This window comes from Thamnophis elegans, chromosome 2, assembly GCF_009769535.1.
Source record: "Thamnophis elegans isolate rThaEle1 chromosome 2, rThaEle1.pri, whole genome shotgun sequence".
NCBI lineage: Eukaryota > Metazoa > Chordata > Lepidosauria > Squamata > Colubridae > Thamnophis > Thamnophis elegans.
Genome location: NC_045542.1, coordinates 17,212,679 through 17,227,480, shown reverse-complemented (window position 1 = coordinate 17,227,480; position 14,802 = coordinate 17,212,679). Strand labels below are relative to the sequence as shown.

General features: G+C 46.3%; 1 long non-coding RNA gene across 1 annotated transcript; it reads left to right on the top strand.

Annotated features, from left to right (window-relative positions):
• Positions 1-1,757: 1,757 nt before the first annotated feature.
• On the top strand, positions 1,758-3,152 carry LOC116504665. Its single transcript, XR_004254836.1, has 5 exons — positions 1,758-2,236; positions 2,436-2,517; positions 2,684-2,757; positions 2,887-2,950; positions 3,051-3,152. It is a non-coding gene; the product is annotated as an uncharacterized LOC116504665 (long non-coding RNA).
• Positions 3,153-14,802: the final 11,650 nt, after the last annotated feature.

Sequence of the window (14,802 nt, the reverse complement as noted above, 5' to 3'; positions counted from 1 at the left end):
TAAGAAAGTTTTGGCAATGGGGCCGATGGTTAGGGTTAGGGTTAGGGCTATGCCACGACTCCTGATGGGAGTGGGAGAAATTTCTAAGCTTAAAGCTTGCAAAGGCTCTCTTGCTGTTGAATGCACCCTATCTTCTAGCAATATTATTGGGATGCAGAAAGCTTAGGATTTAGCCTCCATATTGTTATTTGCAGGATTCGCTGACCGTCCTGTTGGGCTCCAGGACCAGCAGCCTCTGTGAGGTGGACTCCCTTGCTGACCTCCTGGAGGAGGAATCTGAGGATAGCTGGGACCAGGATGCAGAGGCCAGCTCCTTTTCCAGTCCATGGATAAGAAGGACAAAGTGTTTTCAGTTGGGCAGAGATAGAGTCCTCTAGTCAGTTCTCCTAACCTGAGGGAACTGTGCTGGAGCGCTCTGGGCAGTGGAGCAAGGGGACACCCGGCCCTTGGGACAAGGTACTTAGTCTAACTACAGTATATGCACCCAAGCTCTGGTATGACTGGTTCCTTTGCTGCAAAGCATCAGGGACCAGTGTTCTAAATGGGAAATGTGATCCCCATTCAATAGTCCCTTTTTTAAGGAATTCTGAGTTTCGTTTCTCTGATTGCTTAAGAGGAATCATGGTTGTTCACAGGATTCTCCAGAGGAAGAAGACACTCTGGAGGATCTCAGCAGCCTGGAAGAGGACATCCTGGACTCCTTGGGCCATCTTCTTAAATAAAAAGAGGTATGAGCCCCACAGATAGGAAGGTGTCCAATATGCTACCTGGGAAGAGCGGAGGGCAAGTACAAGTAGCTCTACAAAGAGCAACATGGTACTAATAATAGTCTTTGATTTCTCCCCCAGATGCTTCCTCAGATTCCCCTCCAGAGGTCAGCTTGGAGGAGGAGGAACCAGCCCCAGGCACCTCGGGAGGTGAGTTGGTCAATGGTCCCAAACAGCCTGTCAAGAATGATTTGGCTGAAACAACAGCTGCCACATGGCAGCCCTGAGGCTTCAGGTGGGGAAAGCAGGCAGCTGCCAGCTTGCTAGTGAGGAGGAGGAGGAATTGCCTCCTAGATCCCTTCTAATTCTGTTATTCTCTGCCTACAGGACGCCTTCAGTAATGGAGGTTATGCAGCTGGAGGACAGAACCTCCCGACCTACAAAGCCCTGCATGGTTATTTATGTTGTTGTTACTGTTATGTTATTGTTATTATTGTTGTTGTTTGTTCTTAGTTTCTTCAATTTGTTATTTTATTTATATTGTTATATTGTTATTTATATTTATTTTATTTATATTGTTAAATTTTGTTTATATTGTTAAAAATAAAAGCAATGGTTAAAAAAGTTTAAAGGACTCAAATGGCTATACACCAATGCACAGAGTATGAGGAATAAACAGGGTGAATTAGAAATTTAAGTAAATGAGAGCAGATACTATATTGTTACCATACCAAAAACTTGGTGGGATGAAACCCACAAATGGAACATACAGCTAGAAGGATTTAAATTATTTAAAAGTAATAGACCAAATAAAAGAGGAGGTATAGTTGCACTATATATAAGAAATAACTCCATCTGTACCGAAATAGAGCACAACAATGATGAGAACTATCTTGAATGCATTTGGGTCAATATTAAAGGTTGGGGGGGAATGACATTTCCATAGGCCTATACTACAGGCCACCCAACCAAGCAGAGGAAGTAGATGAACATTTTGCTAGTGAGCTAACTAAGGTATGTAGGAATCACACCACAATAGTAATGAGGGAGTTTAACTACCCTGACATCAACTGGGAAACAAACTCTGCACCAAGTGGAAGATCCAACAGGTTCCTAACAAACCTGGCCGCCCTGGCCACCCCGGAGCTAGAGGCAAAGCTGCCCTGCCGCTGTGTCCGACATAGAGGCATCCCGCCTCTAGAATATGGCCATTGTTTACTTGGTTGCTGGAGGAACTAGATTGTCAGTTTCCCTGAAAAGCCACTAGCCAGTGCCCAGCTGCCATTCTCCCTTCGTGCAGTGGACGGACGTGCAACTAGTTGGTCATGGCTCTCAGAAGGCTCTTCAGAGTAAGTGTGGCCATCTCAGCTGTCAAGAAACTGGCAGCAGGGGAGAAAGTCATGCTTCTCAACTCTTCTGACTGATTGACAGCTATTTCTCTTCTCTTCACAGAACATCCGGAAAAGGTGTTCGCACCTTTTCTGTTGTCTGAAGAGCAACGTTGAAGACCTTCCTGTGCCTCCTGACAGGTACCACCCCCTTTTCCTTAAACCCTGGGCATGGTGGGGCACCATTGATGCACTGCAGAGTCTGTAAGAGCCTCTCCCCAAATGGCTTTCTGTCCAGAAGGGGCTTCAGGGCAAAAAGATGGGCAGGGTGACTGGTCGGGCTGAGAAAGGAGATGTTAGATGGATGTTTTTTGACATGTTACCTTTTTCTTTTGGCCAGGACGGCACAGGAACTGAAAGACCAGCGGGGAGAATGGGAGACACATCATGTGTCTGATGGCGGCACATCTTCCTCTCCTGGGGTAAGGACGCTTCCGCAAGAACGCCAGTTCATGCTTCAAAACCAGGTGGGGGAGGGGAGGAATTCCCACTTGGGGGAAACCTGGCCAGCCCATATTATCAGCCACATTTCCCATGGTCTGCTGTCTCTTTGCCCTCTATAATGCAGCCCTTCTTCCTTTCTTGCAGGTTGTGATGGGTGGTCCTGCCACCACCCAGAGTCCCAGGAAGGAAGATGTCAGGCCAGCTCTCATTTCACTGAGGTAAGTTCTCAGCTGAGAGATTCTGAAGCCTCCAAGAGAAGGGCTAGAAAAAAGGTTGGCAGAGGGCAGGCATCTCTACCCTCTGCCTCTACCTCTGCTAACAAAAGAATGACTTTGGTCTCTCCCCAGAAATGAGAGCTGTTTGAAGTGGACGCCGCAGCTACCTACAATTTGGGAGACCTGCACTGAGTTGGTAAGGCCAGACCAGCTCCTCCCCATGGTAGTGGCAGAAGCCCTGACTCTGTGCATTGGTTAAAATGCCAAGAGACAGAATATTTGCATTCTTATTGCAGGACCCATCGGAAGAATTCCATCCGATGGGGACGGCTCTGAGCCCAGGGGATGTGCAGGAGGGAAGCGGTGACTGCCTTTCAGGATAGGTATCATTTCGGAGGGTGAAACACTTGCAGAGGGGAGGTATCTCAGGGGAATCCCACTGCAGGAGCACCGCAGGCCAAGGCTGTCCACCGTTTTGGAGACCTCCACTGAGTTGGTAAGAACTGGACAATTCCTCCCCATGTAAAAAGAAGAAGCCCTGTCTCTGTGGCTTTCTTAAAATGCTAACAGACAAAATCTTGATATTTTGATTACAGGAACCACAGGACCAACCAGTGGAGGAGGAGCTCTCTCCTGGGCAGGAAACCTTTTCTCCAGCGGTAAGAAAGTTTTGGCAATGGGGCCGATGGTTAGGGTTAGGGCTATGCCACGACTCCTGATGGGAGTGGGAGAAATTTCTAAGCTTAAAGCTTGCAAAGGCTCTCTTGTTGTTGGCCCCTAGGGCCTGAATGCACCCTATCTTCTAGCAATATTATTGGGATGCAGAAAGCTGAGGATTTAGCCTCCATATTTTTATTTGCAGGATTCGCTGACCGTCCTGTTGGGCTCCAGGACCAGCAGCCTCTGTGAGGTGGACTCCCTTGCTGACCTCCTGGAGGAGGAATCTGAGGATAGCTGGGACCAGGATGCAGAGGCCAGCTCCTCTTCCAGTCCATGGATAAGAAGGACAAAGTGTTTTCAGTTGGGCAGGGATAGAGTCCTCTAGTCAGTTCTCCTAACCTGAGGGAACTGTGCTGGAGCATTCTGGGCAGTGGAGCAAGGGGACCCCCGGCCCTTGGGACAAGGTACTTAGTCTAACTACAGTATATGCACCCAAGCTCTTTGCTGCAAAGCATCAGGGACCAGTGTTCTAAATGGGAAATGTGATCCCCATTTAATAGTCCCTTTTTTAAGGAATTCTGAGTTTCGTTTCTCTGATTGCTTAAGAGGAATCAGCTGGAGAACAGAACCTCCCGACCTACAAAGCCCTGCATGGTTATTTATGTTGTTGTTACTGTTATGTTATTGTTATTATTGTTGTTGTTTGTTCTTAGTTTCTTCAATTTGTTATTTTATTTATATTGTTATATTGTTATTTATATTTATTTTATTTATATTGTTAAATTTTGTTTATATTGTTAAAAATAAAAGCAATGGTTAAAAAAAGTTTAAAGGACTCAAATGGCTATACACCAATGCACAGAGTATGAGGAATAAACAGGGTGAATTAGAAATTTAAGTAAATGAGAGCAGATACTATATTGTTACCATACCAAAAACTTGGTGGGATGAAACCCACAAATGGAACATACAGCTAGAAGGATTTAAATTATTTAAAAGTAATAGACCAAATAAAAGAGGAGGTATAGTTGCACTATATATAAGAAAAAACTCCATCTGTACCGAAATAGAGCACAACAATGATGAGAACTATCTTGAATGCATTTGGGTCAATATTAAAGGTTGGGGGGGAATGACATTTCCATAGGCCTATACTACAGGCCACCCAACCAAGCAGAGGAAGTAGATGAACATTTTGCTAGTGAGCTAACTAAGGTATGTAGGAATCACACCACAATAGTAATGAGGGAGTTTAACTACCCTGACATCAACTGGGAAACAAACTCTGCACCAAGTGGAAGATCCAACAGGTTCCTAACAAACCTGGCCGCCCTGGCCACCCCGGAGCTAGAGGCAAAGCTGCCCTGCCGCTGTGTCCGACATAGAGGCATCCCGCCTCTAGAATATGGCCATTGTTTACTTGGTTGCTGGAGGAACTAGATTGTCAGTTTCCCTGAAAAGCCACTAGCCAGTGCCCAGCTGCCATTCTCCCTTCGTGCAGTGGACGGACGTGCAACTAGTTGGTCATGGCTCTCAGAAGGCTCTTCAGAGTAAGTGTGGCCATCTCAGCTGTCAAGAAACTGGCAGCAGGGGAGAAAGTCATGCTTCTCAACTCTTCTGACTGATTGACAGCTATTTCTCTTCTCTTCACAGAACATCCGGAAAAGGTGTTCGCACCTTTTCTGTTGTCTGAAGAGCAACGTTGAAGACCTTCCTGTGCCTCCTGACAGGTACCACCCCCTTTTCCTTAAACCCTGGGCATGGTGGAGCACCATTGATGCACTGCAGAGTCTGTAAGAGCCTCTCCCCAAATGGCTTTCTGTCCAGAAGGGGCTTCAGGGCAAAAAGATGGGCAGGGTGACTGGTCGGGCTGAGAAAGGAGATGTTAGATGGATGTTTTTTGACATGTTACCTTTTTCTTTTGGCCAGGACGGCACAGGAACTGAAAGACCAGCGGGGAGAATGGGAGACACATCATGTGTCTGATGGCGGCACATCTTCCTCTCCTGGGGTAAGGACGCTTCCGCAAGAACGCCAGTTCATGCTTCAAAACCAGGTGGGGGAGGGGAGGAATTCCCACTTGGGGGAAACCTGGCCAGCCCATATTATCAGCCACATTTCCCATGGTCTGCTGTCTCTTTGCCCTCTATAATGCAGCCCTTCTTCCTTTCTTGCAGGTTGTGATGGGTGGTCCTGCCACCACCCAGAGTCCCAGGAAGGAAGATGTCAGGCCAGCTCTCATTTCACTGAGGTAAGTTCTCAGCTGAGAGATTCTGAAGCCTCCAAGAGAAGGACTAGAAAAAAGGTTGGCAGAGGGCAGGCATCTCTACCCTCTGCCTCTACCTCTGCTAACAAAAGAATGACTTTGGTCTCTCCCCAGAAATGAGAGCTGTTTGAAGTGGACGCCGCAGCTACCTACAATTTGGGAGACCTGCACTGAGTTGGTAAGGCCAGACCAGCTCCTCCCCATGGTAGTGGCAGAAGCCCTGACTCTGTGCATTGGTTAAAATGCCAAGAGAAAGAATATTTGCATTGTTATTGCAGGATCCATCGGAAGAATTCCATCCGATGGGGACGGCTCTGAGCCCAGGGGATGTGCAGGAGGGAAGCGGTGACTGCCTTTCAGGGTAGGTATCACTTCGGAGGGTGAAACACTTGCAGAGGGGAGGCATCTCAGGGGAATCCCACTGCAGGAGCACCGCAGGCCAAGGCTGTCCACCGTTTTGGAGACCTCCACTGAGTTGGTAAGAACTGGACAATTCCTCCCCATGTAAAAAGAAGAAGCCCTGTCTCTGTGGCTTTCTTAAAATGCTAACAGACAAAATCTTGATATTTTGATTACAGGAACCACAGGACCAACCAGTGGAGGAGGAGCTCTCTCCTGGGCAGGAAACCTTTTCTCCAGCGGTAAGAAAGTTTTGGCAATGGGGCCGATGGTTAGGGTTAGGGCTATGCCACGACTCCTGATGGGAGTGGGAGAAATTTCTAAGCTTAAAGCTTGCAAAGGCTCTCTTGTTGTTGGCCCCTAGGGCCTGAATGCACCCTATCTTCTAGCAATATTATTGGGATGCAGAAAGCTGAGGATTTAGCCTCCATATTTTTATTTGCAGGATTCGCTGACCGTCCTGTTGGGCTCCAGGACCAGCAGCCTCTGTGAGGTGGACTCCCTTGCTGACCTCCTGGAGGAGGAATCTGAGGATAGCTGGGACCAGGATGCAGAGGCCAGCTCCTCTTCCAGTCCATGGATAAGAAGGACAAAGTGTTTTCAGTTGGGCAGGGATAGAGTCCTCTAGTCAGTTCTCCTAACCTGAGGGAACTGTGCTGGAGCATTCTGGGCAGTGGAGCAAGGGGACCCCCGGCCCTTGGGACAAGGTACTTAGTCTAACTACAGTATATGCACCCAAGCTCTTTGCTGCAAAGCATCAGGGACCAGTGTTCTAAATGGGAAATGTGATCCCCATTTAATAGTCCCTTTTTTAAGGAATTCTGAGTTTCGTTTCTCTGATTGCTTAAGAGGAATCAGCTGGAGAACAGAACCTCCCGACCTACAAAGCCCTGCATGGTTATTTATGTTGTTGTTACTGTTATGTTATTGTTATTATTGTTGTTGTTTGTTCTTAGTTTCTTCAATTTGTTATTTTATTTATATTGTTATATTGTTATTTATATTTATTTTATTTATATTGTTAAATTTTGTTTATATTGTTAAAAATAAAAGCAATGGTTAAAAAAAGTTTAAAGGACTCAAATGTCTATACACCAATGCACAGAGTATGAGAAATAAACAGGGTGAATTAGAAATTCAAGTAAGTGAGAGCAGATATTATATTGTTGCCATTACAAAAACTTGGTGGGATGAAACCCACAAATGGAACATACAGGGGAGAAGCTGGTGCTAGAGGCAAAAGCCACCCTGCCACTGTGTCCAACATAGAGGCATCCCGCCTCTATGGCGGACACAGCGCTGGGGCGTTCGAAAGCCCTGCTGCTGTGTCCAACATAGGGCGGCTTTTGCCCGCTTGCCTCACCAGCCATAAACCTCACCGCACGTCACTGCCAGAGATGTATCCAGCAACATATGAGGCGTTTTTAAAAAGAAAACTGTCTTCTTGGGAGGGGGAATGGGCTACACTCAGAGGAGCCGGCGCTTGGGGCACCCTGAAACAACGCATCCCCGCCGCCTCATTCTACTCAGCAAGCGGGGACATCCCGTCTGTGCCCACTTCTGCTGCCACCACCTCCACTCCCAAACGCAACTGTCAGCTGCGAGCAGGTGACTGAAGCTGCTGCTTGCAGTCATTTACGGCTGCAGATAGATTGTGCCTGTAGCGGGAAGCTCTTCGCCCTGTGAGAGCTCCTCTCCAGCACTCCTAGTTTGGTAACATCATCAGTGCTAGAAGGGAGTGGGGTTGGGGGGAAGGAGGAGAAAGTTAGGACAAAAAAGAAAAAGATAAGGAGGGAGAGGACTGTGGGGTCCTTTGGTGTTCTCTGAACGTGGTAGTTTTTAATTAGTTTAGGGAATTTTTATTTATTTATGTTTATGTTTATTACAAGAAATGTTATTCCTTTTTGCAAATGTTTTATTTGTGATGCAATATGTTGCTTTTAAGTGTTTAGACCAGGTTTATGTGTCTCAAAGTGGCTGCTTTTCTATGGGCAGGCCAGGTTTGTTGCAAGGCAGTGTGTTTCACCCTCCTTGTTTAGGTAATTCTGAGGTGGTTGATGGTTCTGTGAGTGCCTGTCCTTTATAATTTTCCACATTGCCTTGATGGTTTTTATTCCAGTGACTTTGTCTTTCCTGTTCTTAGGCTTAGGAAAAAAAACTGGTTTCATTGGCAATCTTTTTTTTTGGTGGGGGGGGGGATTTTTATTTTTTTGGTGTTTTCCTAGCACTGTCATTGTGGGTGTGGGTGTGGGTGGGTGTGTAATGTCCCACAGTTATCTATGCATTAATAATGATCTAGTAATATTAATAATATCTAGTAATTAGTAATATCTAGTAATAACATCGTCTTGGCCACTCCCACCAGGTCACATGGGTGGCAGGCCACTCCCACAAAGGAGGCCACGCCCACAGAGTAGGTTCGAACAATTTTTGAAACCCACCCCTGCTCACCAGCCATAAACCTCACCGCACGTCACTGCCAGAGATGTATCCAGCAACAGACAGATTGTTGTGGTCCAGCATCCCCAATCAATAGACCCTCTTTTAGGAATTCTGAATCTCTTTTGCCCTGATAGATTCAAGAGTTTACTTGGCCAACTATTTTGCTGAAGGCCAAAGGCTCCTCCAACTCCTTGGGATTCTCCTGGCCTTTGTCAGTATGGGGACTTTCCAGAGGGGCATAGCCTCAGATTGAGTTCTCACATCTAGCAGAAATTTCCCATTCCTGCCTTGCACCACTCCTCTCCTATCTAATAGTGACACTGCTGAAATGAAGAACTTGGAGGTAGCAAGGAAGAGGTTTTTTAATTTGGGGGGAGGCTTTGATAGAATGTAGATGGGAATTTCCTTTGACTTCCAATGTAGCAATAGATAAAAAATAATCAATTCATAGAATGCAATATGAAACTATAGGAAGAGGAAAAACATAAAAAGATTCAATATTAAAATTAATTAGGAATTTGATAAAAATGACTAATATGTAACCGGGTGGGGATGGAATCTTCATTTAATGAACTGAAAATGGAGCTGACATTCAACATTATACATATGTGGATGGATGGATGGATGGATGGATGGATGGATGGATGGATAATGGTGTTGGTGGTGTTGGTGGTGTGTGTGTGTAGCTCATCAGAGAGAGATCCAACCCTGGAAATAAGGAAGAATTTCCTCACAGTGAGAACCACTAAGCAGTGGAACAGTTTGTTTCCAAGACTTGTTTGTGCTCCATTCTTGAAATTTTCAGGAAAAGATTGGGCAATCATTTGCCTGAGATGGTAGGAAGAGCCCTTCCTTGGGCAGGGAGTCGGACTAAAAGTCGCTTCTGCCCTCGGATGCCATGATTCCCTCCGTGCTTTGTGCCACAATGATGGTGCTTCTCTGTTGTTCATGAACCAACAACTTCCCACATGAAACATACAGGCTAAAAGGCCACAAAGGGAATCAGCCACCGGCCACTCCTAGACCCAGGTGAGCTGCCCTCCTTGGGTGGGTATAGAATATGGCCATTGTTTACTTGCTTGCTGGGGGAACTAGATTGTCAGTTTCCCTGAAAAGCCACTAGCCAGTGCCCAGCTGCCATTCTCCCTTCGTGCAGTGGACGGACATGCAACTAGTTGGTCATGGCTCTCAGAAGGCTCTTCAGAGTAAGTGTGGCCATCTCAGCTGTCAAGAAACTGGCAGCAGGGGAGAAAGTCATGCTTCTCAACTCTTCTGACTGATTGACAGCTATTTCTCTTCTCTTCACAGAACATCCGGAAAAGGTGTTCGCACCTTTTCTGTTGTCTGAAGAGCAACGTTGAAGACCTTCCTGTGCCTCCTGACAGGTACCACCCCCTTTTCCTTAAACTCTGGGCATGGTGGGGCACCATTGATGGACTGCAGAGTCTGTAAGAGCCTCTCCCCAAATGGCTTTCTGTCCAGAAGGGGCTTCAGGGCAAAAAGATGGGCAGGGTGACTGGTTGGGCTGAGAAAGGAGATGTTAGATGGATTTTTTTTGACATGTTACCTTATTTTGGCCAGGACGGCACAGGAATTGAAAGACCAGCGGGGAGAATGGGAGACACATCATGTGTCTGATGGCGGCACATCTTCCTCTCCTGGGGTAAGGACACTTCTGCAAGAACGCCAGTTCATGCTTCAAAACCAGGTGGGGAAAGGGAGGAATTCCCACTTGGGGGGAACCTGGCCAGCCCATATTATCAGCCACATTTCCCATGGTCTGCTGTCTCTTTGCCCTCTATAATGCAGGCCTTCTTCCCGGGGAAGATAAACATGCAGAGGACTTTTAATTTTTGCCTTCAATAAACAATTATTTCTTGCAGGTTGTGATGGGTGGTCCTGCCACCACCCGGAGTCCCAGGAAGGAAGATGCCAGGCCAGCTCTCATTTCACTGAGGTAAGTTCTCAGCTGAGGGATTCTGAAGCCCCCAAGAGAAGGGCTAGAAGAAAGGTTGGCAGAGGGCAGGCATCTCTACCCTCTGCCTCTACCTCTGCTAACAAAAGAATGACTTTGGTCTGTCCCCAGAAATGAGAGCTGTTTGAAGTGGACCCCGCGGCTACCTACAATTTGGGAGACCTGCACTGAGTCGGTAAGGCCAGACCAGCTCCTCCCCATGGTAGTGGCAGAAGCCCTGACTCTGTGCATTGGTTAAAATGCCAAGAGACAGAATATTTGCATTCTTATTGCAGGACCCATCGGAAGAATTCCATCCGATGGGGACGGCTCTGAGCCCAGGGGATGTGCAGGAGGGAAGCGGTGACTGCCTTTCAGGGTAGGTATCATTTCGGAGGGTGAAACACTTGCAGAGGGGAGGCATCTCAGGGGAATCCCACTGGAAGGCCAAGTCCTTTGGCAGGCCAGCCGGAAGGGTTCCTAGAGCTTCCACATGACCACTCTTACAAAAGGTCCTAGTGTTGCAGAAAATGAGACAAGACCAGCTCTTTGTCAAAGGGAAAGGTTTATTTGCGCAAAGGTTCAGGAGCAAAACCTGAACCCCGAATGGCAGTTCTGTACAGTCTTTTATACTCGTTGATAACTTATCGATCATCCCCAAATACCTGGCCTTCCTGTGTCACGTAGACCCCTTTCCTGTTTCATGTAGACCTCTACACAATCTCCCAAAACAGAGACGACATTCATTACTCATTTACCTCCCCACAGGGGGTATTGGTACAAATATCCTGTTTCATTTGTTTTAGTTAGGGGAAGCAAACAGAACAACTAATCTTAAGGGTAATCATTCCTTTATCCCATTCCACATGGTAAAGAAACTTTTAATACCCAAAGAATCTGTCTAGTTGTCAAATTCTCTTTTACTAGGGCTTCTTTTGATCTTTGGCCCTTTTGTTTTCTCCCCCCAGAGAGGAAAGGCAGGAACACCACAGGCCGTGGCTGTCCACCGTTTTGGAGACCTCCACTGAGTTGGTAAGAACTGGACAATTCCTCCCCATGTAAAAAGAAGAAGCCCTGTCTCTGTGGATTTCTTAATATGCTAACAGACAAAATCTTGATATTTTGATTCCAGGAACCACAGGACCAACCAGTGAAGGAGGATCTCTCTCCTGGGCAGGACACCTCTTCTCCAGAGGTAAGAAAGTTTTGGCAATGGGGCCGATGGTTAGGGTTAGGGCTATGCCACGACTCCTGATGGGAGTGGGAGAAATTTCTAAGCTTAAAGCTTGCAAAGGCTCTCTTGCTGTTGGCCCCTAGGGCCTGAATGCACCCTATCTTCTAGCAATATTATTGGGATGCAGAAAGCTTAGGATTTAGCCTCCATATTGTTATTTGCAGGATTCGCTGACCGTCCTGTTGGGCTCCAGGACCAGCAGCCTCTGTGAGGTGGACTCCCTTGCTGACCTCCTGGAGGAGGAATCTGAGGATAGCTGGGCACTGTTCCCTCTAAGGTGCGCGGCTGCGCGGCCGTGCACCTTGCAAGAAAGCCCCGCACAGAGTTTCTATCTGCCACGCAGAGAAACTCTGTAAAGGAAACGTTTTGCAGGCGGCTACAACTGGATCCGGCAGTGCTGTTGCCTGTTGGAGGAGGAGGAGGCGAACCAGCCTGCCACCACCGGCCACAGCCAGCCCCGCCGCTCTTCCCGCCCCCTTCCCAGCCCCACAGTCAAGCGGACGTAGAAGAAGCAGCCCCGGGGCTCCGCTGCCATCCCAGGGGAGGGAAATCGTGTTGGACCAGCAATGGCTGCAACAGTGAGGAGTTAGGAAGTGGGGGATGCAAATGCCCAGCTGTCCGCAAGGCATAGAAATCCTCCCATTCCCCATAATCCTGTCAGAGCTGAAGAAGCTCTGTGCAAAAACCCCCCTTTGTTCCCATCTTGCCTGAGCTCAAAACCGCAGCCTTTAAACGAGGCTCAGCATAACGCGGAGGAAGGAAGGCGTTTCCTTCTGGGGAAAGAGCTGGAGGCCGGGAGAAAGATCCAAACGCGCACCCTGGCTATCTCCCCCCACACCTCCTCGCTTCCAGGAACTCCCCGCAACCCCCCGCCCCACAAGAGAGGCATCAGCGCCGCCCCGAGGGACAGGAGGGGTCCCGGGCGCAGCGGCATCGTCTCCCCCCCCCGCCCGAATAGGGACTCCCAAGTTTTCTAACATTATCTGTTTCTTCTGTTTTTCAATGCAATCAGAGACAAAAATGTTATGTCTGAAATTAAAACACAAGAAGATTGGTATAACTTCAGAATATAGGAGAAATATAAGCTTATTTACTAGATATTCAGGAATAAAACCAACCTTATGAATAGCTTTCACACAGGAAAAAATATTTCAGAATGCAGAAATGAAGAAGCTGGAGACTTGCTTTGCAACATATTTTACGCACCAATTAGGAAATTTTAATTTTAAAACACTTAAGAGAAAAAAATACCCCTCACAATAACCCATATTCATAGAGACTTTCATTTTGGATCTACAATACATGAGGGTGCCTTAGCACCTTGGAGCCATACAGTGGTAGGAAGGGACTGTGATAATAGTTGAATTCTATTTTAATCCACTCACACTTTATAATTCTATGCCTAATGTTAATCTTTATTTATTCTCAATAACACATTAAAACCTTTAAAATGCTTTTGTATGAAATCATGCTAGAAAGAATCATGTGTCTCTAACAATTTTATTGAAATTATCAAACAGGCAGTGACATTTTAATAATTTGAGACATAGTTTACAGAAAGCAAAATTGATTGGGGTTATTATAATTCCCCATTTGTTACCAGAGTTTACTTCTGACAAAAAACAGGACGAAGCCCTAGGAAGGGCTATTTTACACATTCCTTGAGGGGCTTAATAGTTAAGGCGCTGGACTAGGATTTAAGAGACTTGGTTCAAAACTACCCTCAAGACACAGTCACTTTTTTTCGCAGGAAGGGGGAGTTGAGCTGGTGCTCTGCAGATTTTGATTTTAGAAAAGGAAAATAAAGGCTTCTTGGTCCACCTGGACCGGAAAGTCAAAATCCAGAAAATTAACCTTGTTTAGGAAAGTTTTGCACTGATGGAAAAATAGTGTTTTCCAGTGAAAGTTTTTTCCCTACTTTTCCTTGTTTGCTTTTTTGGCCTCTATTCCTTCTCTTCTCTCCTCTTTTCTTTCTTCCTTTTTTCTTTCCTTCCTTCCTTCTTTCTTCCTTTCCTCTTTCTCTCTCTTTCTTTTTTCTGCCACTTTTTCTTATCCTCCCACCCTCCTCTCCCCTTTCTTTTTCTCTTTCTTCTCTTTCCTTTTTTGTCTCTCCCTCTGTCTCTGTCTCTCTCTCCCTCTCCCTTCTTTCCTTCCTCCCTTCCTTCCTCTCCCCTCTTTGTTTGCTTCTTTAAGTGCTCCAATTGCTAATCTATATCAGTTGGTAATTTATTCATAACTTGCTAATATCACTGCAGACTATTGGATAGTAAGGGGGAAAGTATAGTCCTCAACTTACAACAATTCACTTAATGACTAAAGCTACATCAGCACTGAAAAAAGTGAATGACAGCTGTTCTTCACACATGATCATTGCAGCATTCCCATGGTCATATGATCAAAATTTGGGTCTTTGGCAACTGCCTCATATTTATAACGGTTGCAGTGTCCTGGGGTCACCTTTTGCAACCATCTGCCAAGGAAAGTCAGTAGGAAAGTCAGACTGACTTAACAACCAGGTTACTGATTTAACCGCAGTGATTCACTTAACTGTAGCAAGAAAGGTTGTAAAATGGGGCAAAACTCACTTAACAAATGTCTCACTTAGCAATAGAAACTTTGGGCTCAATTATGGTCGTAGATTGAGGACTACCTGTATAGGGAGATTTCTTTACTTAATGGATATTTACATGGTAGAATTGAGTTTCAAATAACACTAAGTTCGTTGTCTTGGGTGACATCTATGAAAAAAATCCAGGTGCTCAGGTATGAAAATGTGCTGCTCAAACACTATACTTTTCCACTCACACGGAAAAAAAATTAGAGGGAACATTGTAGCTGGGACCAGGATGCAGAGGCCAGCTCCTCTTCCAGTCCATGGATAAGAAGGACAAAGTGTTTTCAGTTGGGCAGGGATAGAGTCCTCTAGTCAGTTCTCCTAACCTGAGGGAACTGTGCTGGAGCGCTCTGGGCAGTGGAGCAAGGGGACACCCGGCTCTTGGGACAAGGTACTTTGTCTAATTTACAGTATATGCACCCAAGCTCCGGTATCACTGGTTTCTTTGCTACAAAGCATCAGGGACCAGTGTTCTAAAT